The following is an 18548-nucleotide window of genomic DNA, read 5'->3' as shown; positions in this document are numbered from 1 at the left end:
TTGAGTCTGGCGCCTTAGACCGCTCGGCCATCCCGACGTGGTTTTGTGCAAATTGGACGTTTTGAAACGACATCTAATCCAGCTATTTTCATAAAACATATCGTGTCAGAAGTGGGATTCGAACCCACGCCCTCAAACGAGGACCAGAATACACAGATTCACATCGTGAACGAAGGAAGCTAAGCCCCTTGAGTCTGGCGCCTTAGACCTATCGGCCATCCTGACGCGGTTTTTTGGAATTTGGACGTTTTAAAATGACATCTCATCCAGTTATTTTCCTAAAACATATCGTGTCAGAAGTGGGATTCGAACCCACGACCTCAAACAAGGAGCAGAATGCACAGATTCACATCGTGATCGAAGGAAGCTCCTTCGAGTCTGGCGCCTTAGACCGCTCGGCCATCCCGACGTGGTTTTGTGCAATTTGGACGTTTTGAAACGACATCTAATCCAGCTATTTTCATAAAACATATCGTGTCAGAAGTGGGATTCGAACCCACACCCTAAAACGAGGACCAGAATGCGCAGATTCACATCGTGAACGAAGGAAGCTAAGCCCCTTGAGACTGGCACCTTAGACCGCTCGGCCATCCTGACGTGGTTTTATGGAATTTGGACGTTTTAAAATGACATCTCATCCAGTTATTTTCCTAAAACATATCGTGTCAGAAGTGGGATTCGAACCCACGCCCTCAAACGAGGACCAGAATACACAGATTCACATCGTGAACGAAGGAAGCTAAGCCCCTTGAGTCTGGCGCCTTAGACCGCTCGGCCATCCTGACGCGGTTTTATGGAATTTGGACGTTTTAAAATGACATCTCATCCAGTTATTTTCCTAAAACATATCGTGTCAGAAGTGGGATTCGAACCCACGCCCTCAAACGAGGACCAGAATACACAGATTCACATCGTGAACGAAGGAAGCTAAGCCCCTTGAGTCTGGCGCCTTAGACCGCTCGGCCATCCTGACGCGGAATTATGGAATTTGGATGTTTTAAAATGACATCTAATCCAGTTATTTTCATAAAACATATCGTGTCAGAAGTGGGATTCGAACCCACGCCCTCAAACGAGGAGCAGAATTCACAGATTCACATCGTGAACGAAGGAAGCTAAGCCCCTTGAGTCTGGCACCTTAGACCGCTCGGCCATCCTGACGTGTTGGTGTGAAATTTGGACGCTTTAAAATTACACCTCTTTCAGTTTTTTTCATAAAACATTTCGTGTCAGAAGTGATATTCGAACCCACGCCCTCAAACGAGGAAAAGAATACACAGATTCACATCGGGAACGAAGGAAGCTAAGCCTTTTGAGTCTGGCGCCTTAGACCGTTCGGCCATCCTGACGTGGTGGTGTGAAATTTGGACGCTTTAAAATTACACTTCGTTCAGTTATTTTCATAAAACATTTCGTGTCAGAAGTGATATTCGAACCCACGCCCTCAAACGAGGACCAGAATATACAGATTCACATCGTGAACGAAGGAAGCTAAGCCCCTTGAGTCTGGCGCCTTAGACCGCTCGGCCATCCCGACGTGGTTTTGTGCAAATTGGACGTTTTGAAACGACATCTAATCCAGCTATTTTCATAAAACATATCGTGTCAGAAGTGGGATTCGAACCCACGCCCTCAAACGAGGACCAGAATACACAGATTCACATCGTGAACGAAGGAAGCTAAGCCCCTTGAGTCTGGCGCCTTAGACCTATCGGCCATCCTGACGCGGTTTTATGGAATTTGGACGTTTTAAAATGACATCTCATCCAGTTATTTTCCTAAAACATATCGTGTCAGAAGTGGGATTCGAACCCACGACCTCAAACAAGGAGCAGAATGCACAGATTCACATCGTGATCGAAGGAAGCTCCTTCGAGTCTGGCGCCTTAGACCGCTCGGCCATCCCGACGTGGTTTTGTGCAATTTGGACGTTTTGAAACGACATCTAATCCAGCTATTTTCATAAAACATATCGTGTCAGAAGTGGGATTCGAACCCACACCCTAAAACGAGGACCAGAATGCGCAGATTCACATCGTGAACGAAGGAAGCTAAGCCCCTTGAGACTGGCACCTTAGACCGCTCGGCCATCCTGACGTGGTTTTATGGAATTTGGACGTTTTAAAATGACATCTCATCCAGTTATTTTCCTAAAACATATCGTGTCAGAAGTGGGATTCGAACCCACGCCCTCAAACGAGGACCAGAATACACAGATTCACATCGTGAACGAAGGAAGCTAAGCCCCTTGAGTCTGGCGCCTTAGACCGCTCGGCCATCCTGACGCGGTTTTATGGAATTTGGACGTTTTAAAATGACATCTCATCCAGTTATTTTCCTAAAACATATCGTGTCAGAAGTGGGATTCGAACCCACGCCCTCAAACGAGGACCAGAATACACAGATTCACATCGTGAACGAAGGAAGCTAAGCCCCTTGAGTCTGGCGCCTTAGACCGCTCGGCCATCCTGACGCGGAATTATGGAATTTGGATGTTTTAAAATGACATCTAATCCAGTTATTTTCATAAAACATATCGTGTCAGAAGTGGGATTCGAACCCACGCCCTCAAACGAGGAGCAGAATTCACAGATTCACATCGTGAACGAAGGAAGCTAAGCCCCTTGAGTCTGGCACCTTAGACCGCTCGGCCATCCTGACGTGTTGGTGTGAAATTTGGACGCTTTAAAATTACACCTCTTTCAGTTTTTTTCATAAAACATTTCGTGTCAGAAGTGATATTCGAACCCACGCCCTCAAACGAGGAAAAGAATACACAGATTCACATCGGGAACGAAGGAAGCTAAGCCTTTTGAGTCTGGCGCCTTAGACCGTTCGGCCATCCTGACGTGGTGGTGTGAAATTTGGACGCTTTAAAATTACACTTCGTTCAGTTATTTTCATAAAACATTTCGTGTCAGAAGTGATATTCGAACCCACGCCCTCAAACGAGGACCAGAATATACAGATTCACATCGTGAACGAAGGAAGCTAAGCCCCTTGAGTCTGGCGCCTTAGACCGCTCGGCCATCCCGACGTGGTTTTGTGCAAATTGGACGTTTTGAAACGACATCTAATCCAGCTATTTTCATAAAACATATCGTGTCAGAAGTGGGATTCGAACCCACGCCCTCAAACGAGGACCAGAATACACAGATTCACATCGTGAACGAAGGAAGCTAAGCCCCTTGAGTCTGGCGCCTTAGACCTATCGGCCATCCTGACGCGGTTTTATGGAATTTGGACGTTTTAAAATGACATCTCATCCAGTTATTTTCCTAAAACATACCGTGTCAGAAGTGGGATTCGAACCCACGACCTCAAACAAGGAGCAGAATACACAGATTCACATCGTGATCGAAGGAAGCTCCTTCGAGTCTGGCGCCTTAGACCGCTCGGCCATCCCGACGTGGTTTTGTGCAATTTGGACGTTTTGAAACGACATCTAATCCAGCTATTTTCATAAAACATATCGTGTCAGAAGTGGGATTCGAACCCACACCCTAAAACGAGGACCAGAATGCGCAGATTCACATCGTGAACGAAGGAAGCTAAGCCCCTTGAGACTGGCACCTTAGACCGCTCGGCCATCCTGACGTGGTTTTATGGAATTTGGACGTTTTAAAATGACATCTCATCCAGTTATTTTCCTAAAACATATCGTGTCAGAAGTGGGATTCGAACCCACGCCCTCAAACGAGGACCAGAATACACAGATTCACATCGTGAACGAAGGAAGCTAAGCCCCTTGAGTCTGGCGCCTTAGACCGCTCGGCCATCCTGACGCGGAATTATGGAATTTGGACGTTTTAAAATGACATCTAATCCAGTTATTTTCATAAAACATATCGTGTCAGAACTGGGATTCGAACCCACGCCCTCAAACGAGGAGCAGAATACACAGATTCACATCGTGAACGAAGGAAGCTAAGCCCCTTGAGTCTGGCACCTTAGACCGCTCGGCCATCCTGACGCGGAATTATGGAATTTGGACGTTTTAAAATGACATCTAATCCAGTTATTTTCATAAAACATATCGTGTCAGAAGTGATATTCGAACCCACGCCCTCAAACGAGGAAAAGAATACACAGATTCACATCGGGAACGAAGGAAGCTAAGCCTTTTGAGTCTGGCGCCTAAGACCGTTCGGCCATCCTGACGTGGTGGTGTGAAATTTGGACGCTTTAAAATTACACTTCGTTCAGTTATTTTCATAAAACATTTCGTGTCAGAAGTGATATTCGAACCCACGCCCTCAAACGAGGACCAGAATATACAGATTCACATCGTGAACGAAGGAAGCTAAGCCCCTTGAGTCTGGCGCCTTAGACCGCTCGGCCATCCCGACGTGGTTTTGTGCAATTTGGACGTTTTGAAACGACATCTAATCCAGCTATTTTCATAAAACATATCGTGTCAGAAGTGGGATTCGAACCCACGCCCTCAAACGAGGACCAGAATACACAGATTCACATCGTGAACGAAGGAAGCTAAGCCCCTTGAGTCTGGCGCCTTAGACCGCTCGGCCATCCTGACGCGGTTTTATGGAATTTGGACGTTTTAAAATGACATCGCATCCAGTTATTTTCCTAAAACATATCGTGTCAGAAGTGGGATTCGAACCCACGCCCTCAAACGAGGACCAGAATACACAGATTCACATCGTGAACGAAGGAAGCTAAGCCCCTTGAGTCTGGCACCTTAGACCGCTCGGCCATCCTGACGTGTTGGTGTGAAATTTGGACGCTTTAAAATTACACCTCTTTCAGTTTTTTTCATAAAACATTTCGTGTCAGAAGTGATATTCGAACCCACGCCCTCAAACGAGGAAAAGAATACACAGATTCACATCGGGAACGAAGGAAGCTAAGCCTTTTGAGTCTGGCGCCTTAGACCGTTCGGCCATCCTGACGTGGTGGTGTGAAATTTGGACGCTTTAAAATTACACTTCGTTCAGTTATTTTCATAAAACATTTCGTGTCAGAAGTGATATTCGAACCCACGCCCTCAAACGAGGACCAGAATATACAGATTCACATCGTGAACGAAGGAAGCTAAGCCCCTTGAGTCTGGCGCCTTAGACCGCTCGGCCATCCCGACGTGGTATTGTGCAATTTGGACGCTTTAAAATTACACCTCTTTCAATTTTTTTCATGAAACATTTCGTGTCAGAAGTGATATTCGAACCCACGCCCTCAAACGAGGACCAGAATATACAGATTCACATCGTGTACGAAGGAAGCTAAGCCCCTTGAGTCTGGCGCCTTAGACTGCTCGGCCATCCCGGCGTGGTTTTGTGCAATTTGGACGTTTTAAAACGACATCTAATCCAGCTATTTTCATAAAACATGTCGTGTCAGAAGTGGGATTCGAACCCACGCCCTCAAACGAGGACCAGAATTCAAAGATTCACAACGTGAACAAAGGAAGCTAAGCCCCTTGAGTCTGGCGCCTTAGACCGCTCGGCCATCCTGACGCGGTGTTATGGAATTTGGACGTTTTAAAATGACATCTCATCCAGTTATTTTCCTAAAACATATCGTGTCAGAAGTAGGATTCGAACCCACGACCTCAAACAAGGAGCAGAATACACAGATTCTCATCGTGAACGAAGGAAGCTCCTTCGAGTCTGGCGCCTTAGACCGCTCGGCCATCCCGACGTGGTTTTGTGCAATTTGGACGTTTTGAAACGACATCTAATCCAGCTATTTTCATAATACATATCGTGTCAGAAGTGGGATTCGAACCCACGCCCTCAAACGAGGACCAGAATACGCAGATTCACATCGTGAACGAAGGAAGCTAAGCCCCTTGAGTCTGGCGCCTTAGAACGCTCGGCCATCCTGACGCGGTGTTATGGAATTTGGACGTTTTAAAATGACATCTCATCCAGTTATTTTCCTAAAACATATCGTGTCAGAAGTGGGATTCGAACCCACGACCTCAAACAAGGAGCAGAATACACAGAATCTCATCGTGAACGAAGGAAGCTCCTTCGAGTCTGGCGCCTTAGACCGCTCGGCCATCCCGACGTGGTTTTGTGCAATTTGGACGTTTTGAAACGACATCTAATCCAGCTATTTTCATAAAACATATCGTGTCAGAAGTGGGATTCGAACCCACGCCCTCAAACGAGGACCAGAATACGCAGATTCACATCGTGAACGAAGGAAGCTAAGCCCCTTGAGTCTGGCACGTTAGACCGCTCGGCCATCCTGACGTGCTGGTGTGAAATTTGGACGATTTAAAATTACACCTCTTTCAGTTTTTTTCATAATTCATTTCGTGTCAGAAGTGATATTCGAACCCACGCCCTCAAACAAGGAACAGAATACACAGATTCACATCGTGAACGAAGGAAGCTCCTTCGAGTCTGGCGCCTTAGACCGCTTGGCCATCCTCACGTGTTGGTGTGAAATTTGGACGTTTTAAAACGACATCTAATCCAGTTATTTTCATAAAACATATCGTGTCAGAAGTGGGATTCGAACCCACGCCCTCAAACAAGGAGCAGAATACACAGATTCACCTCGTGAACGAAGGAAGCTCCTTCGAGTCTGGCGCCTTAGACCGCTCGGCCATCCCGACGTGGTTTTGTGCAATTTGGACGTTTAAAAGCGACATCAAATCCAGCTATTTTCATAAAACATATCGTGTCAGAAGTGGGATTCGAACCCACGCCCTCAAATGAGGACCAGAATACACAGATTCACAACGTGAACGAAGGAAGCTAAGCCCCTTGAGTCTGGCGCCTTAGACCGCTCGGCCATCCTGACGTGGTGGTGTGAAATTTGGACGCTTTAAAATTACACCTCTTTCAGTTTTTTTCATGAAACATTTCGTGTCAGAAGTGATATTCGAACCCACGCCCTCAAACGAGGACCAGAATATACAGATTCACACCGTGAACGAAGCAACCTAAGCCCCTTGAGTCTGGCGCCTTAGACCGCTCGGCCATCCCGACGTGGTTTTGTGCAATTTGGACGTTTTAAAACGACATCTAATCCAGCTATTTTCATAAAACATATCGTGTCAGAAGTGGGATTCGAACCCACGCCCTCAAACGAGGACCAGAATACGCAGATTCACAACGTGAACGAAGGAAGCTAAGCCCCTTGAGTCTGGCGCCTTAGACCGCTCGGCCATCCTGACGCGGTTTTATGGAATTTGGACGTTTTAAAATGACATCTCATCCAGTTATTTTCCTAAAACATATCGTGTCAGAAGTGGGATTCGAACCCACGACCTCAAACAAGGAGCAGAATACACAGATTCTCATCGTGAACGAAGGAAGCTCCTTCGAGTCTGGCGCCTTAGACCGCTCGGCCATCCCGACGTGGTTTTGTGCAATTTGGACGTTTTGAAACGACATCTAATCCAGTTATTTTCATAAAATATATCGTGTCAGAAGTGGGATTCGAACCCACGCCCTCAAACGAGGAGCAGAATACACAGATTCTTATCGTGAACGAAGGAAGCTAAGCCCCTTGAGTCTGGCACCTTAGACCGCTCGGCCATCCTGACGTGGTGGTGTGAAATTTGGACGCTTTAAAATTACACCTCTTTCAGTTTTTTTCATAATTCATTTCGTGTCAGAAGTGATATTCGAACCCACGCCCTCAAACGAGGAACAGAATACACAGATTCACATCGTGAACGAAGGAAGCTCCTTCGAGTCTGGCGCCTTTGACCGCTTGGCCATCCTGACGTGTTGGTGTGAAATTTGGACGTTTTAAAACGACATCTAATCCAGTTATTTTCATAAAACATATCGTGTCAGAAGTGGGATTCGAACCCACGCCCTCAAACAAGGAGCAGAATACACAGATTCACATCGTGAACGAAGGAAGCTCCTTCGAGTCTGGCGCCTTAGACCGCTCGGCCATCACGACGTGGTTTTGTGCAATTTGGACGTTTTAAAACGACATCTAATCCAGATATTTTCATAAAACATATCGTGTCAGAAGTGGGATTCGAACCCACGCCCTCAAACGAGGACCAGAATACACAGATTCACAACGTGAACGAAGGAAGCTAAGCCCCTTGAGTCTGGCGCCTTAGACCGTTCGGCCATCCTGACGTGGTGGTGTGAAATTTGGACGCTTTAAAATTACACCTCTTTCAGTTTTTTTCATGAAACATTTCGTGTCAGAAGTGATATTCGAACCCATGCCCTCAAACGAGGACCAGAATATACAGATTCACACCGTGAACGAAGGAACCTAAGCCCCTTGAGTCTGGCGCCTTAGACCGCTCGGCCATCCCGACGTGGTTTTGTGCAATTTGGACGTTTTAAAACGACATCTAATCCAGCTATTTTCATAAAACATATCGTGTCAGAAGTGGGATTCGAACCCACGCCCTCAAACGAGGACCAGAATACACAGATTCACATCGTGAACGAAGGAAGCTAAGCCCCTTGAGTCTGGCGCCTTAGACCGCTCGGCCATCCTGACGCGGTTTTATGGAATTTGGACGTTTTAAAATGACATCTAATCCAGCTATTTTCATAAAACATATCGTGTCAGAAGTGGGATTCGAACCCACGACCTCAAACAAGGAGCAGAATACACAGATTCACATCGTGAACGAAGGAAGCTCCTTCGAGTCTGGCGCCTTAGACCGCTCGGCCATCCCGACGTGGTTTTGTGCAATTTGGACGTTTTAAAACGACATCTAATCCAGCTATTTTCATAAAACATATCGTGTCAGAAGTGGGATTCGAACCCACGCCCTCAAACGACCCCAGTAGCACAAGCCTTCCGCATAACAGTCGGTTAAAAGTCGAATAGTCGGTTTACGGTCCAGTCAGCTGTACCATGCTTATTCCGACACTTTTCCGACTCATGAAGCCGACTACTTCTTTTAGTTGGCAATGCCGACATCTATCTGACAGTTGGAACAGAGATGGTTTAAAGTAGGCTTGCCTACCGTCTAGAAAATTCCAACTTATTTTTTGCCAATTGATTACCGACTCTCTCGCGCTAGTCGTTATTGTGAGTTTAAGAAGAGTAAAATTAAAAGCAAAGTTATTCTTAGGCCGTTTAGTAACCGACATTTATCCGACAGTTGGAACTGTGGTGGTTTGAAGTAGGCTTGCCTACCGTCCTAAACATGTAACCCATTTTAACCAACTCCTTCCCGCTAGTCGGTATGGTCACGTTTTAAAAGAGTAAAATGAAAAACGAAGTTGTTGTATATGCCTTCTTTTTCCGTGGGACGGTTTTTTTGACTTTTACTATTCCGCATACGCCACCAATTTTTTTGTTATATATTTAACTTATACTATATTTCGACCCACAAGCAGAAGTTGATAATACTATATTTTTGGAAACACTAGAAACATAACGTTACAAAAAAACTGCAAAGCAAGAAAACACATCTGATTTTCTAGTATGAATTTTCCAACCTGTAATTTCTTGGGTCAGGTGACACGCCTCTCTTCTATTGGCGTAACTACGGTAACGCCATGCACGTCATCATCGAAGAGGTCGCTGCTAGTGCGAAAGCAAGTCAGCCTTTCCAGTATCTCTGACGCGGCTGGGTCGTTAGAAGGTTTAAACGAGATTTTTGGGGTCGAAAATGATTAGTTCTAGGCTTGCTAACTTTTAATTTCATCGCTAAGGTTCTTTGTCACACTATATAAACTAGAAACGTCTTCGTTTGTCACGTAAGGTTTGAATTTTGTTATTGAATTATCAATTTATCTTAGAGCCAGTTTTATGCATAAGCCTTTGCTTTTTTACCTAGTTTCTCATCTGCTGCGAACCACACCCATAGAGAGTGAAACCAAAACTTAAACGTTTATGTATACCTTCAGTTTCTTTGTTTGATTATAAAAGAAGCAAGTGTTTTGGGGCGCTTGGAGTTCAAAAACCTTATATATTAAGTATTTTAAAGATTTTTGGTTGTGAAAATAATACTGAATTCCAAAATAGGTCTCAATTTGTTTTAATTTGAGAATTTTTATGCGGTTTCAAACATTTTAAGAGAAAAATGTGTCAAGTAATACCCTTTAGAATTGTATGTTTTTCTTTTTCCTTAAAAAATCTGTAAGTGTATATTTTTCATTAAGATTTTTGTAATTTAAGAGATAGTAATTGGCCAAATCGAAGATATTAACAATGAATATTAATAAATGCTGTAATTGATGTAAATATTATACTCGCCCTGAAAATTTTTACTTTTTGTTAAAACCAATTAGCTAGGCAGCTAATATTTTCATTCGACTAGTCGTGTCATATAGAATACATTGTTTAATATTTGAAATTGTTATAATTGACCTGCATGTTACTTGAAATATAAAAAGTACAAATTCTTAAGTGTTGTTCATTGAAAATGTATTAAAGAAATTTCAATACTAGGTATCAGTATCCTTTACTATAAGCGAATGAAGCCTCGAGTTAAGGCTTGATCGTCGCTAAACCATCGGGCCTCGAATTAAGGTTTGATCGTCGCAAAAGCGTCGGACCTCTTGCTGACAGGCGGTTAAGTCGACTCTCAAACGTGTTGGATGAGGGTCGTATTTCATTCGTTTCGTAACAGTCGGTAAACCAGTGGGCCGTAGTCCCACCGGGCGGACATTTCGATTCTCAAACCTTTACTCTACCAGCCCTTTACCAACGATTTACCGTTCCTATACTAAAAAGCTGCAAAATCGTCGGATTGAGCGCGGCTTTAGGTAGACATAATGACGCCCACATATAGTCGGCCAACAGTCGTTTTATAGTAGCCTCAAAACAGCAGGAAAACCGGCGGGCCATCGTCCCTCCAGGCGGACATTTCGACTTTCAAACCATTACTCTCCCGACTTATTAGTGACTTTTTACCAACTCGTCGGTAACACACAAAGCCGACCATGTAGGCCCTACGTCGGCAGTGCTACTGGGGGAGGCCCAGAATACACAGATTCACATCGTGAACGAAGGAAGCTAAGCCCCTTGAGTCTGGCGCCTTAGACCGCTCGGCCATCCTGACGCGGCTTTATGGAATTTGGACGTTTAAAATGACATCTAATCCAGTTATTTTCATAAAACATATCGTGTCAGAAGTGGGATTCGAACCCACGCCCTCAAACGAGGAGCAGAATACACAGATTCACATCGTGAACGAAGGAAGCTAAGCCCCTTGAGTCTGGCACCTTAGACCGCTCGACCATCTCGACGTGGTGGTGTAAAATTTGGACGCTTTAAAATTACACCTCTTTCAGTTAATTCATAATCCATTTCGTGTCAGAAGTGATATTCGAACCCACGCCCTCAAACGAGGAACAGAATACACAGATTCACATCGTGAACGAAGGAAGCTCCTTCGAGTCTGGCGCCTTAGACCGCTTGGCCATCCTGACGTGGTTTTGTGCAATTTGGACGTTTTAAAACGACATCTAATCCAGTTATTTTCATAAAACATATCGTGTCAGAAGTGGGATTCGAACCCACGCCCTCAAACAAGGAGCAGAATACACAGATTCACATCGTGAACGAAGGAAGCTCCTTCGATTCTGGCGCCTTAGACCGATCGGCCATCCCGACGTGGTTTTGTGCAATTTGGACGTTTTAAAGCGACATCTAATCCAGCTATTTTCATAAAACATATCGTGTCAGAAGTGGATTCGAACCCACGCCCTCAAATGAGGACCAGAATACACAGATTCACAACGTGTACGAAGGAAGCTAAGCCCCTTAAGTCTGGCGCCTTAGACCGCTCGGCCATCCTGACGTGGTGGTGTGAAATTTGGACGCTTTAAAATTACACCTCTTTCAGTTTTTTTCATGAAACATTTCGTGTCAGAAGTGATATTCGAACCCACGCCCTCAAACGAGGACCAGAATATACAGATTCACATCGTGATCGAAGGAAGCTAAGCCCCTTGAGTCTGGCGCCTTAGACCGCTCGGCCATCCCGACGTGGTTTTGTGCAATTTGGACGTTTTAAAACGACATCTAATCCAGCTATTTTCATAAAACATATCGTGTCAGAAGTGGGATTCGAACCCACGCCCTCGAACGAGGACCAGAATATACAGATTCACATCGTGAACGAAGGAACCTAAGCCCCTTGAATCTGGCGCCTTAGACCGCTCGGCCATCCCGACGTGGTTTTGTGCAATTTGGACGTTTTCAAACGACATCTTATCCAGCTATTTTCATAAAACATATCGTGTCAGAAGTGGGATTCGAACCCACGCCCTCAAACTAGGCCAGAATACGCAGATTCACAACGTGAACGAAGGAAGCTAAGCCCCTTGATTCTGGCGCCTTAGACCGCTCGGCCATCCTGACGCGGCTTTATGGAATTTGGACGTTTAAAATGACATCTAATCCAGTTATTTTCATAAAACATATCGTGTCAGAAGTGGGATTCGAACCCACGCCCTCAAACGAGGAGCAGAATACACAGATTCACATCGTGAACGAAGGAAGCTAAGCCCCTTGAGTCTGGCACCTTAGACGGCTCGACCATCTCGACGTGGTGGTGTGAAATTTGGACGCTTTAAAATTACACCTCTTTCAGTTAATTCATAATCCATTTCGTGTCAGAAGTGATATTCGAACCCACGCCCTCAAACGAGGAACAGAATACACAGATTCACATCGTGAACGAAGGAAGCTCCTTCGAGTCTGGCGCCTTAGACCGCTTGGCCATCCTGACGTGGTTTTGTGCAATTTGGACGTTTTAAAACGACATCTAATCCAGTTATTTTCATAAAACATATCGTGTCAGAAGTGGGATTCGAACCCACGCCCTCAAACAAGGAGCAGAATACACAGATTCAAATCGTGAACGAAGGAAGCTCCTTCGATTCTGGCGCCTTAGACCGCTCGGCCATCCCGACGTGGTTTTGTGCAATTTGGACGTTTTAAAGCGACATCTAATCCAGCTATTTTCATAAAACATATCGTGTCAGAAGTGGATTCGAACCCACGCCCTCAAATGAGGACCAGAATACGCAGATTCACAACGTGAACGAAGGAAGCTAAGCCCTTGATTCTGGCGCCTTAGACCGCTCGGCCATCCTGACGCGGTTTTATGAAATTTGGACGTTTTAAAATGACATCTCATCCAGTTATTTTCCTAAAACATATCGTGTCAGAAGTGGGATTCGAACCCACGCCCTCAAACGAGGACCAGAATTCACAGATTCACATCGTGAACGAAGGAAGCTAAGCCCCTTGAGTCTGCCGCCTTAGACCGCTCGGCCATCCTGACGAGGATTTATGGAATTTGGACGTTTTAAATGACATCTAATAAAGTTATTTTCATAAAACATATCGTGTCAGAAGTTGGATTCGAACCCACGCCCTCAAACGAGGAGCAGAATACACAGATTCACATCGTGAACGAAGGAAGCTAAGCCCCTTGAGTCTGGCACCTTAGACCGCTCGGCCATCCTGACGAGGATTTATGGAATTTGGACGTTTTAAATGACATCTAATAAAGTTATTTTCATAAAACATATCGTGTCAGAAGTTGGATTCGAACCCACGCCCTCAAACGAGGAGCAGAATACACAGATTCACATCGTGAACGAAGGAAGCTAAGCCCCTTGAGTCTGGCACCTTAGACCGCTCGGCCATCCTGACGTGTTGGTGTGAAATTTGGACGCTTTAAAATTACACCTCTTTCAGTTTTTTTCATGAAACATTTCGTGTCAGAAGTGATATTCGAACCCACGCCCTCAAACGAGGAACAGAATACACAGATTCACATCGTGAACGAAGGAAGCTCCTTCGAGTCTGGCGCCTTAGACCGCTTGGCCATCCTCACGTGTTGGTGTGAAATTTGGACGTTTTAAAACGACATCTAATCCAGTTATTTTCATAAAACATATCGTGTCAGAAGTGGGATTCGAACCCACGCCCTCAAACAAGGAGCAGAATACACAGATTCACATCGTGAACGAAGGAAGCTCCTTCGAGTCTGGCGCCTTAGACCGCTCGGCCATCCCGACGTGGTTTTGTGCAATTTGGACGTTTAAAAGCGACATCTAATCCAGCTATTTTCATAAAACATATCGTGTCAGAAGTGGGATTCGAACCCACGCCCTCAAATGAGGACCAGAATACACAGATTCACAACGTGAACGAAGGAAGCTAAGCCCCTTGAGTCTGGCGCCTTAGACCGCTCGGCCATCCTGACGTGGTGGTGTGAAATTTGGACGCTTTAAAATTACACCTCTTTCAGTTTTTTTCATGAAACATTTCGTGTCAGAAGTGATATTCGAACCCACGCCCTCAAACGAGGACCAGAATATACAGATTCACACCGGGAACGAAGGAACCTAAGCCCCTTGAGTCTGGCGCCTTAGACCGCTCGGCCATCCCGACGTGGTTTTGTGCAATTTGGACGTTTTAAAACGACATCTAATCCAGCTATTTTCATAAAACATATCGTGTCAGAAGTGGGATTCGAACCCACGCCCTCAAACGAGGACCAGAATACGCAGATTCACAACGTGAACGAAGGAAGCTAAGCCCCTTGAGTCTGGCGCCTTAGACCGCTCGGCCATCCTGACGCGGTTTTATGGAATTTGGACGTTTTAAAATGACATCTCATCCAGTTATTTTCCTAAAACATGTCGTGTCAGAAGTGGGATTCGAACCCACGCCCTCAAACGAGGACCAGAATACACAGATTCACATCGTGAACGAAGGAAGCTAAGCCCCTTGAGTCTGGCGCCTTAGACCGCTCGGCCATCCTGATGCGGTTTTATGGAATTTGGACGTTTTAAAATGACATCAAATCCAGATATTTTCATAAAACATATCGAGTCAGAAGTGGGATTCGAACCCACGCCCTCAAACGATGAGCAGAATACACAGATTCACATCGTGAACGAAGGAAGCCAAGCCCCTTGAGTCTGGCACCTTAGACCGCTCGGCCATCCTGACGTGTTGGTGTGAAATTTGGACGCTTTAAATTTACACCTCTTTCAGTTTTTTTTCATAAAACATTTCGTGTCAGAAGTGATATTCGAACCCACGCCCTCAAACAAGGAGCAGAATACACAGATTCACATCGTGAACGAAGGAAGCTCCTTCGAGTCTGGCGCCTTAGACCGCTCGGATATCCCGACGTGGTTTTGTGCAATTGGGACGTTTAAAAGCGACATCTAATCCAGCTATTTTCATAAAACATATCGTGTCAGAAGTGGGATTCGAACCCACGCCCTCAAATGAGGACCAGAATACACAGATTCACAACGTGAACGAAGGAACCTAAGCCCCTTGAGTCTGGCGCCTTAGACCGCTCGGCCATCCCGACGTGGTTTTGTGCAATTTGGACGTTTTAAAACGACATCTAATCCAGCTATTTTCATAAAACATATCGTGTCAGGAGTGGGATTCGAACCCACGCCCTCAAACGAGGACCAGAATACGCAGATTCACAACGTGAACGAAGGAAGCTAAGCCACTTGAGTCTGGCGCCTTAGACCGCTCGGCCATCCTGACGCGGTTTTATGGAATTTGGACGTTTTAAAATGACATCTAATCCAGCTATTTTCATAAAACATATCGTGTCAGGAGTGGGATTCGAACCCACGCCCTCAAACGAGGACCAGAATACGCAGATTCACAACGTGAACGAAGGAAGCTAAGCCCCTTGAGTCTGGCGCCTTAGACCGCTCGGCCATCCTGACGCGGTTTTATGGAATTTGGACGTTTTAAAATGACATCTCATCCAGTTATTTTCCTAAAACATATCGTGTCAGAAGTGGGATTTGAACCCACGCTCTCAAACGAGGACCAGAATACAAAGATTCACATCGTGAACGAAGGAGCTAAGCCCCTTGAGTCTGGCGCGTTAGACCGCTCGGCCATCCTGACGCGGTTTTATGGAATTTGGACGTTTTAAAATGACATCTAATCCAGCTATTTTCATAAAACATATCGTGTCAGAAGTGGGATTCGAACCCACGACCTCAAACAAGGAGCAGAATACACAGATTCACATCGTGAACGAAGGAAGCTCCTTCGAGTCTGGCGCCTTAGACCGCTCGGCCATCCCGACGTGGTTTTGTGCAATTTGGACGTTTTAAAACGACATCTAATCCAGCTATTTTCATAAAACATATCGTGCCAGAAGTGGGATTCGAACCCACGCCCTCAAACGAGGACCAGAATACACAGATTCACATCGTGAACGAAGGAGCTAAGCCCCTTGAGTCTGGCGCCTTAGACCGCTCGGCCATCCTGACGCGGCTTTATGGAATTTGGACGTTTAAAATGACATATAATCCAGTTATTTTCATAAAACATATCGTGTCAGAAGTGGGATTCGAACCCACCCCCTCAAACGAGGAGCAGAACACACAGATTCACATCGTGAACGAAGGAAGCTCCTTCGAGTCTGGCGCCTTAGACCGCTTGGCCATCTCGACGTGGTGGTGTGAAATTTGGACGCTTTAAAATTACACCTCTTTCAGTTAATTCATAATCCATTTCGTGTCAGAAGTGATATTCGAACCCACGCCCTCAAACGAGGAACAGAATACACAGATTCACATCGTGAACGAAGGAAGCTCCTTCGAGTCTGGCGCCTTAGACCGCTTGGCCATCCTGACGTGGTTTTGTGCAATTTGGACGTTTTAAAACGACATCTAATCCAGTTATTTTCATAAAACATATCGTGTCAGAAGTGGGATTCGAACCCACGCCCTCAAACAAGGAGCAGAATACACAGATTCACATCGTGAACGAAGAAAGCTCCTTCGATTCTGGCGTCTTAGACCGCTCGGCCATCCCGACGTGGTTTTGTGCAATTTGGACGTTTTAAAACGACATCTAATCCAGCTATTTTCATAAAACATATCGTGTCAGAAGTGGGATTCGAACCCACGCCCTCAAACGAGGCCCAGAATACACAGATTCACATCGTGAACGAAGGAAGCTAAGCCCCATGAGTCTGGCGCCTTAGACCGCTCGGCCATCCTGACGCGGCTTTATGGAATTTGGACGTTTAAAATGACATCTAATCCAGTTATTTTCATAAAACATATCGTGTCAGAAGTGGGATTCGAACCCACGCCCTCAAACGAGGAGCAGAATACACAGATTCACATCGTGAACGAAGGAAGCTAAGCCCCTTGAGTCTGGCACCTTAGACCGCTCGACCATCTCGACGTGGTGGTGTAAAATTTGGACGCTTTAAAATTACACCTCTTTCAGTTAATTCATAATCCATTTCGTGTCAGAAGTGATATTCGAACCCACGCCCTCAAACGAGGAACAGAATACACAGATTCACATCGTGAACGAAGGAAGCTCCTTCGAGTCTGGCGCCTTAGACCGTTTGGCCATCCTGACGTGGTTTTGTGCAATTTGGACGTTTTAAAACGACATCTAATCCAGTTATTTTCATAAAACATATCGTGTCAGAAGTGGGATTCGAACCCACGCCCTCAAACAAGGAGCAGAACACAGATTCACATCGTGAACGAAGGAAGCTCCTTCGATTCTGGCGCCTTAGACCGATCGGCCATCCCGACGTGGTTTTGTGCAATTTGGACGTTTTAAAGCGACATCTAATCCAGCTATTTTCATAAAACATATCGTGTCAGAAGTGGATTCGAACCCACGCCCTCAAATGAGGACCAGAATACACAGATTCACAACGTGTACGAAGGAAGCTAAGCCCCTTAAGTCTGGCGCCTTAGACCGCTCGGCCATCCTGACGTGGTGGTGTGAAATTTGGACGCTTTAAAATTACACCTCTTTCAGTTTTTTTCATGAAACATTTCGTGTCAGAAGTGATATTCGAACCCACGCCCTCAAACGAGGACCAGAATATACAGATTCACATCGTGATCGAAGGAAGCTAAGCCCCTTGAGTCTGGCGCCTTAGACCGCTCGGCCATCCCGACGTGGTTTTGTGCAATTTGGACGTTTTAAAACGACATCTAATCCAGCTATTTTCATAAAACATATCGTGTCAGAAGTGGGACTCGAACCCACGCCCTCAAACGAGGACCAGAATTTACAGATTCACAACGTGAACGAAGGAAGCTAAGCCCCTTGAGTCTGGCGCCTTAGACAGCTCGGCCATCCTGACGCGGTTTTATGGAATTTGGACGTTTTAAAATGACATCTCATCCAGTTATTTTCCTAAAACATATCGTGTCAGGAGTGGGATTCGAACCCACGCCCTCAAACGAGGACCAGAATATACAGATTCACATCGTGAACGAAGGAACCTAAGCCCCTTGAGTCTGGCGCCTTAGACCGCTCGGCCATCCCGACGTGGTTTTGTGCAATTTGGACGTTTTCAAACGACATCTTATCCAGCTATTTTCATAAAACATATCGTGTCAGAAGTTCGATTCGAACCCACGCCCTCAAACTAGGCCAGAATACGCAGATTCACAACGTGAACGAAGGAAGCTAAGCCCCTTGATTCTGGCGCCTTAGACCGCTCGGCCATCCTGACGCGGCTTTATGGAATTTGGACGTTTAAAATGACATCTAATCCAGTTATTTTCATAAAACATATCGTGTCAGAAGTGGGATTCGAACCCACGCCCTCAAACGAGGAGCAGAATACACAGATT

The 18548-nt window shown here is 45.5% G+C and overlaps 32 non-coding genes across 32 annotated transcripts; all 32 read right to left on the bottom strand.

Annotated features, from left to right (window-relative positions):
- Window positions 1-291: 291 nt before the first annotated feature.
- Window positions 292-409, bottom strand: TRNAS-CGA (transfer RNA serine (anticodon CGA)). The gene is made up of 2 exons: window positions 372-409; window positions 292-337 (listed from the first exon to the last, which is right to left on the bottom strand). It is a non-coding gene; the product is annotated as a tRNA-Ser (tRNA).
- A 254-nt stretch (window positions 410-663) lies between these two features.
- TRNAL-CAA (transfer RNA leucine (anticodon CAA)) lies at window positions 664-785 on the bottom strand. Its single transcript has 2 exons — window positions 748-785; window positions 664-709 (listed from the first exon to the last, which is right to left on the bottom strand). It is a non-coding gene; the product is annotated as a tRNA-Leu (tRNA).
- Window positions 786-851: 66 nt separating this feature from the next.
- TRNAL-CAA (transfer RNA leucine (anticodon CAA)) lies at window positions 852-973 on the bottom strand. Its single transcript has 2 exons — window positions 936-973; window positions 852-897 (listed from the first exon to the last, which is right to left on the bottom strand). It is a non-coding gene; the product is annotated as a tRNA-Leu (tRNA).
- Window positions 974-1791: 818 nt separating this feature from the next.
- On the bottom strand, window positions 1792-1909 carry TRNAS-CGA (transfer RNA serine (anticodon CGA)). The gene is made up of 2 exons: window positions 1872-1909; window positions 1792-1837 (listed from the first exon to the last, which is right to left on the bottom strand). It is a non-coding gene; the product is annotated as a tRNA-Ser (tRNA).
- Window positions 1910-2163: 254 nt separating this feature from the next.
- TRNAL-CAA (transfer RNA leucine (anticodon CAA)) lies at window positions 2164-2285 on the bottom strand. Its single transcript has 2 exons — window positions 2248-2285; window positions 2164-2209 (listed from the first exon to the last, which is right to left on the bottom strand). It is a non-coding gene; the product is annotated as a tRNA-Leu (tRNA).
- A 66-nt stretch (window positions 2286-2351) lies between these two features.
- TRNAL-CAA (transfer RNA leucine (anticodon CAA)) lies at window positions 2352-2473 on the bottom strand. The gene is made up of 2 exons: window positions 2436-2473; window positions 2352-2397 (listed from the first exon to the last, which is right to left on the bottom strand). It is a non-coding gene; the product is annotated as a tRNA-Leu (tRNA).
- Window positions 2474-3291: 818 nt separating this feature from the next.
- TRNAS-CGA (transfer RNA serine (anticodon CGA)) lies at window positions 3292-3409 on the bottom strand. The gene is made up of 2 exons: window positions 3372-3409; window positions 3292-3337 (listed from the first exon to the last, which is right to left on the bottom strand). It is a non-coding gene; the product is annotated as a tRNA-Ser (tRNA).
- A 254-nt stretch (window positions 3410-3663) lies between these two features.
- Window positions 3664-3785, bottom strand: TRNAL-CAA (transfer RNA leucine (anticodon CAA)). The gene is made up of 2 exons: window positions 3748-3785; window positions 3664-3709 (listed from the first exon to the last, which is right to left on the bottom strand). It is a non-coding gene; the product is annotated as a tRNA-Leu (tRNA).
- A 630-nt stretch (window positions 3786-4415) lies between these two features.
- On the bottom strand, window positions 4416-4537 carry TRNAL-CAA (transfer RNA leucine (anticodon CAA)). Its single transcript has 2 exons — window positions 4500-4537; window positions 4416-4461 (listed from the first exon to the last, which is right to left on the bottom strand). It is a non-coding gene; the product is annotated as a tRNA-Leu (tRNA).
- Window positions 4538-4603: 66 nt separating this feature from the next.
- Window positions 4604-4725, bottom strand: TRNAL-CAA (transfer RNA leucine (anticodon CAA)). Its single transcript has 2 exons — window positions 4688-4725; window positions 4604-4649 (listed from the first exon to the last, which is right to left on the bottom strand). It is a non-coding gene; the product is annotated as a tRNA-Leu (tRNA).
- Window positions 4726-5355: 630 nt separating this feature from the next.
- TRNAL-CAA (transfer RNA leucine (anticodon CAA)) lies at window positions 5356-5477 on the bottom strand. Its single transcript has 2 exons — window positions 5440-5477; window positions 5356-5401 (listed from the first exon to the last, which is right to left on the bottom strand). It is a non-coding gene; the product is annotated as a tRNA-Leu (tRNA).
- A 66-nt stretch (window positions 5478-5543) lies between these two features.
- On the bottom strand, window positions 5544-5661 carry TRNAS-CGA (transfer RNA serine (anticodon CGA)). The gene is made up of 2 exons: window positions 5624-5661; window positions 5544-5589 (listed from the first exon to the last, which is right to left on the bottom strand). It is a non-coding gene; the product is annotated as a tRNA-Ser (tRNA).
- A 254-nt stretch (window positions 5662-5915) lies between these two features.
- Window positions 5916-6033, bottom strand: TRNAS-CGA (transfer RNA serine (anticodon CGA)). Its single transcript has 2 exons — window positions 5996-6033; window positions 5916-5961 (listed from the first exon to the last, which is right to left on the bottom strand). It is a non-coding gene; the product is annotated as a tRNA-Ser (tRNA).
- Window positions 6034-6471: 438 nt separating this feature from the next.
- On the bottom strand, window positions 6472-6589 carry TRNAS-CGA (transfer RNA serine (anticodon CGA)). Its single transcript has 2 exons — window positions 6552-6589; window positions 6472-6517 (listed from the first exon to the last, which is right to left on the bottom strand). It is a non-coding gene; the product is annotated as a tRNA-Ser (tRNA).
- A 66-nt stretch (window positions 6590-6655) lies between these two features.
- TRNAL-CAA (transfer RNA leucine (anticodon CAA)) lies at window positions 6656-6777 on the bottom strand. The gene is made up of 2 exons: window positions 6740-6777; window positions 6656-6701 (listed from the first exon to the last, which is right to left on the bottom strand). It is a non-coding gene; the product is annotated as a tRNA-Leu (tRNA).
- A 254-nt stretch (window positions 6778-7031) lies between these two features.
- TRNAL-CAA (transfer RNA leucine (anticodon CAA)) lies at window positions 7032-7153 on the bottom strand. Its single transcript has 2 exons — window positions 7116-7153; window positions 7032-7077 (listed from the first exon to the last, which is right to left on the bottom strand). It is a non-coding gene; the product is annotated as a tRNA-Leu (tRNA).
- Window positions 7154-7219: 66 nt separating this feature from the next.
- On the bottom strand, window positions 7220-7337 carry TRNAS-CGA (transfer RNA serine (anticodon CGA)). The gene is made up of 2 exons: window positions 7300-7337; window positions 7220-7265 (listed from the first exon to the last, which is right to left on the bottom strand). It is a non-coding gene; the product is annotated as a tRNA-Ser (tRNA).
- Window positions 7338-7959: 622 nt separating this feature from the next.
- TRNAL-CAA (transfer RNA leucine (anticodon CAA)) lies at window positions 7960-8081 on the bottom strand. The gene is made up of 2 exons: window positions 8044-8081; window positions 7960-8005 (listed from the first exon to the last, which is right to left on the bottom strand). It is a non-coding gene; the product is annotated as a tRNA-Leu (tRNA).
- Window positions 8082-8335: 254 nt separating this feature from the next.
- TRNAL-CAA (transfer RNA leucine (anticodon CAA)) lies at window positions 8336-8457 on the bottom strand. Its single transcript has 2 exons — window positions 8420-8457; window positions 8336-8381 (listed from the first exon to the last, which is right to left on the bottom strand). It is a non-coding gene; the product is annotated as a tRNA-Leu (tRNA).
- A 66-nt stretch (window positions 8458-8523) lies between these two features.
- TRNAS-CGA (transfer RNA serine (anticodon CGA)) lies at window positions 8524-8641 on the bottom strand. Its single transcript has 2 exons — window positions 8604-8641; window positions 8524-8569 (listed from the first exon to the last, which is right to left on the bottom strand). It is a non-coding gene; the product is annotated as a tRNA-Ser (tRNA).
- A 3332-nt stretch (window positions 8642-11973) lies between these two features.
- TRNAL-CAA (transfer RNA leucine (anticodon CAA)) lies at window positions 11974-12095 on the bottom strand. Its single transcript has 2 exons — window positions 12058-12095; window positions 11974-12019 (listed from the first exon to the last, which is right to left on the bottom strand). It is a non-coding gene; the product is annotated as a tRNA-Leu (tRNA).
- Window positions 12096-13834: 1739 nt separating this feature from the next.
- TRNAS-CGA (transfer RNA serine (anticodon CGA)) lies at window positions 13835-13952 on the bottom strand. Its single transcript has 2 exons — window positions 13915-13952; window positions 13835-13880 (listed from the first exon to the last, which is right to left on the bottom strand). It is a non-coding gene; the product is annotated as a tRNA-Ser (tRNA).
- A 66-nt stretch (window positions 13953-14018) lies between these two features.
- TRNAL-CAA (transfer RNA leucine (anticodon CAA)) lies at window positions 14019-14140 on the bottom strand. Its single transcript has 2 exons — window positions 14103-14140; window positions 14019-14064 (listed from the first exon to the last, which is right to left on the bottom strand). It is a non-coding gene; the product is annotated as a tRNA-Leu (tRNA).
- Window positions 14141-14394: 254 nt separating this feature from the next.
- TRNAL-CAA (transfer RNA leucine (anticodon CAA)) lies at window positions 14395-14516 on the bottom strand. The gene is made up of 2 exons: window positions 14479-14516; window positions 14395-14440 (listed from the first exon to the last, which is right to left on the bottom strand). It is a non-coding gene; the product is annotated as a tRNA-Leu (tRNA).
- Window positions 14517-14582: 66 nt separating this feature from the next.
- Window positions 14583-14704, bottom strand: TRNAL-CAA (transfer RNA leucine (anticodon CAA)). The gene is made up of 2 exons: window positions 14667-14704; window positions 14583-14628 (listed from the first exon to the last, which is right to left on the bottom strand). It is a non-coding gene; the product is annotated as a tRNA-Leu (tRNA).
- A 439-nt stretch (window positions 14705-15143) lies between these two features.
- Window positions 15144-15265, bottom strand: TRNAL-CAA (transfer RNA leucine (anticodon CAA)). Its single transcript has 2 exons — window positions 15228-15265; window positions 15144-15189 (listed from the first exon to the last, which is right to left on the bottom strand). It is a non-coding gene; the product is annotated as a tRNA-Leu (tRNA).
- Window positions 15266-15331: 66 nt separating this feature from the next.
- Window positions 15332-15453, bottom strand: TRNAL-CAA (transfer RNA leucine (anticodon CAA)). The gene is made up of 2 exons: window positions 15416-15453; window positions 15332-15377 (listed from the first exon to the last, which is right to left on the bottom strand). It is a non-coding gene; the product is annotated as a tRNA-Leu (tRNA).
- Window positions 15454-15519: 66 nt separating this feature from the next.
- TRNAL-CAA (transfer RNA leucine (anticodon CAA)) lies at window positions 15520-15641 on the bottom strand. The gene is made up of 2 exons: window positions 15604-15641; window positions 15520-15565 (listed from the first exon to the last, which is right to left on the bottom strand). It is a non-coding gene; the product is annotated as a tRNA-Leu (tRNA).
- A 253-nt stretch (window positions 15642-15894) lies between these two features.
- TRNAS-CGA (transfer RNA serine (anticodon CGA)) lies at window positions 15895-16012 on the bottom strand. Its single transcript has 2 exons — window positions 15975-16012; window positions 15895-15940 (listed from the first exon to the last, which is right to left on the bottom strand). It is a non-coding gene; the product is annotated as a tRNA-Ser (tRNA).
- A 66-nt stretch (window positions 16013-16078) lies between these two features.
- On the bottom strand, window positions 16079-16199 carry TRNAL-CAA (transfer RNA leucine (anticodon CAA)). The gene is made up of 2 exons: window positions 16162-16199; window positions 16079-16124 (listed from the first exon to the last, which is right to left on the bottom strand). It is a non-coding gene; the product is annotated as a tRNA-Leu (tRNA).
- A 616-nt stretch (window positions 16200-16815) lies between these two features.
- Window positions 16816-16937, bottom strand: TRNAM-CAU (transfer RNA methionine (anticodon CAU)). Its single transcript has 2 exons — window positions 16900-16937; window positions 16816-16861 (listed from the first exon to the last, which is right to left on the bottom strand). It is a non-coding gene; the product is annotated as a tRNA-Met (tRNA).
- A 1181-nt stretch (window positions 16938-18118) lies between these two features.
- Window positions 18119-18240, bottom strand: TRNAL-CAA (transfer RNA leucine (anticodon CAA)). Its single transcript has 2 exons — window positions 18203-18240; window positions 18119-18164 (listed from the first exon to the last, which is right to left on the bottom strand). It is a non-coding gene; the product is annotated as a tRNA-Leu (tRNA).
- Window positions 18241-18548: the final 308 nt, after the last annotated feature.

Source organism: Phalangium opilio, unplaced genomic scaffold, assembly GCF_054372755.1.
Source record: "Phalangium opilio isolate 3A_F unplaced genomic scaffold, DU_Popi_V2 ptg000810l_1, whole genome shotgun sequence".
Lineage (NCBI taxonomy): Eukaryota > Metazoa > Arthropoda > Arachnida > Opiliones > Phalangiidae > Phalangium > Phalangium opilio.
Note: the sequence above shows the minus strand (reverse complement) of the source record. Positions and strands in the feature narration are given on the sequence as shown.